Source organism: Mustela putorius, unplaced genomic scaffold (genome assembly GCF_011764305.1).
Source record: "Mustela putorius furo isolate JIRA1106 unplaced genomic scaffold, ASM1176430v1.1 tig00003987_pilon_pilon_pilon, whole genome shotgun sequence".
Classification (NCBI taxonomy): domain Eukaryota; kingdom Metazoa; phylum Chordata; class Mammalia; order Carnivora; family Mustelidae; genus Mustela; species Mustela putorius.
Window position 1 is genome coordinate 12,769,189 of NW_025422126.1, and position 2,729 is coordinate 12,771,917.

The following is a 2,729-nucleotide window of genomic DNA, read 5'->3' on the forward strand; positions in this document are numbered from 1 at the left end:
AAACAGAACCTTTCACTTCAAAGACGACTGAGAGACCAGAGGATTCAGAAATAGAGTTATTCCAAAACAAATGCTACACTTACGCAACTTTAAGCAGTTTTCCTATACTGGTATCAAGGTGCCCCTAAGTCATTTTATTCCACTCCAATTTGTGAGGAAAACCATAATGAAGTCTCGTGTTGCCTCTCTAGTTGTGTTAGGCTGTCTTCCCTTATTTGTGAACCTTTATAGCTGTAGTTTGGGGCATTATTTTTTTATTTCCTCTTTATTGGCTTCTTCTCAGCTGGAAGAAATCAATAAAGAGATGCTTAACAAAATCCTCAAGAAATTAATCACAATTCATCTAAAGCCACACATGTAGTCTAGTTTACCCAACAAAAGTATATGATTATTTAGACATTAAAACATGTTGCAAGAGGCAGCTTTATTGTGGGAGAAAACACCTGGAATTAGGGTCAAAAGACCCATGTTTGAGTCCAAATTTGGCAAAGTACTGCTCTCTCTGGGCCTCAGTAAAAGTCTCTTGTCATTTGTAAAGCACTGTGAAAATGTAAGGTTTCATCATGTCAATGTTTAAATTTTTTATTCTAACTTATCATTATTTTTTTCACTGATTTTTCAAACACCATGTTATATACACAGAGCTACCTGTAAATATATACATTTCAAAACTATGCTACTGGATCACGAGCCAAAGACTGGCCCCTCTGTGACCCTAAAACTTTACCCTGCTCACCCTTTATTCCCATCTTCCCTGCCACTTCCCTTGTACCTCCTTCCTTCAACCCCCCCCAGTCTGCATCGTGATGTTTACACTATTCTCCCTACCAGCTATGCCTCCCCTTCTCCCTGTCACCTACATTTTCCCCCAATTATACCTCTAAGTCCAAAATGGAGCCTGCCTTCTCCAAATACCTTTTTAGCTTCTCAATAGGTACTGTTCTTTTCTTTTTCTAACTTTTTCTGACAAAAATTGTGGGTGTGCACACGTACACACACACACACACACACACACCCCTTCTCAAGTTGCCTCACTTTGTGTCTGGTCTTCCAACTATGGTACATTAGTCTGTTGATTGGAAGAAGGGTAGAGAACAAGCCTGGAGAGATCGGCTTGGAATGGGCTTATAGAAAGTTCTGAATTTCGGTTTTCTCTAAGCATCTTGAAGATACTAAAAACTTGTAAGCAGAAGAGTGGTCCATCAGGGTTATGTTCATGGAGATCAGAGTTTAGAGACCATCCCAGAGGTTACTGCAGTCAATTAGGTAGGAAGTGATGAGGATAATAACTAGAACCCTGGCAGTGGAGGTAAGAAGAGGCTAAGGATGAAAAGTTCATGCATGTGGCTTGTGATAATGCCCTCTGTGGTTCTCATTTTCCTATAAATCCTGCTCCTACTGAGTGTTCTCTGTCTTAGGAACTGAGGCTATCATCCTTCCAGAGGACAATCACAGAGGACAAAAATCTAGGAAACCATCTGGATACCTCCTTGTCCCTCATTCCACATCCCACCAAATCACTAACTTACGCTAATTCAGCCTTCAAGAGTGACTACATCCTTCATTTCTCTTGAACCACTTGCCACCACCTAAAACTAGGCCTTTGGTACTTCCAACTGAAGTATCCCTCCTCCAAACCTTCCCCTCCATATCCACCAACTCTTTGTCACATCAATCAATCTAAACTGTTACTCTGATTCTTTCATCTTGTGCTTAAAACATGTCAATGATGCCTGCTTGACCACAACATTCATTCCAGTTACCTTGCCATGGCCGATAATATCCACTGTGAGCTGGCCCTTTGCCAGTCCTCCTGGCAAAGGAGACTCTTCCCTCACTCATGTTCTAACTGTGGCCCCAAACTTTTCACAACTGTGAATAGAAACTAATGTTAAACACCTCCAGGCCTTTGTACTTGCATTCTTTTTCCCCTTCCCTCTTTTTCCTGTCTCAAAATTACTTTATTCTTTAAGTATCCAAGAAAATGCTCATCTTTGGTTGAAAGTCCTCCATGGCCCTTCCCTGTGTTCACAGAGCACCATTATGATGCTGTTGACTTCACAGAAGACAATAAATTGCAATTATCCTTATTTTACTCTAGTTGACTCAGTTCCTTGAAGACAAGCTGGATTTACATCCTATTATCCTTAGTGTCTATCACAATTTCAAGGCACAGAGATGACATGTCATAAATGTTGAATAACTTAACAAATCAGTGATTGTGTGAGATGGCACTCCCAAATGGAAAGATGGAAAACAAGTCAAATGTATAAAGCCCCAGATATTCACATCCTGGCCCAGCTCCAGGTTCATGCCTGAGTCAGGGCTAGGCCTTTATCAATGATAAAGACTCCTGCTAAGATCAGTGACTAGGAAACATATTAGAACTGGTGTTTGTCAAGCTTAATTTATTAACTCAGCAATGTTGCTGATTTTGAAAAAATAGCCAAAGTGCTGAAGTGAGCTTGACCCACCTGTCACTCTTGCATAGCAGAAAAATCACTGGATTTATTATCAGAAACCCTCAGTTCATTTCTGATCCTGCCTTTTTCTAGTCTATAAATGAAGCTTATCACTTCTGTAAATAAGTTTCATCATCTTTAAATGGAGAGTATAATCATCCCCACCTTCAAGAACTGACATGAAGTCTCAAGAACATAAGGCAAATAAAGTGCCTATTATAGTGGCTGGCTCTGAGTAATTAATGGAAATTTTATTTATTAGTATCA

General features: G+C 39.9%; 1 long non-coding RNA gene across 1 annotated transcript; it reads right to left on the reverse strand.

Annotated features, from left to right (window-relative positions):
• Window positions 1-416: 416 nt before the first annotated feature.
• On the reverse strand, window positions 417-2,022 carry LOC123389566. Its single transcript, XR_006604193.1, has 3 exons — window positions 1,961-2,022; window positions 1,764-1,872; window positions 417-540 (listed from the first exon to the last, which is right to left on the reverse strand). It is a non-coding gene; the product is annotated as an uncharacterized LOC123389566 (long non-coding RNA).
• Between the last annotated feature and the right edge of the window lie 707 nt (window positions 2,023-2,729).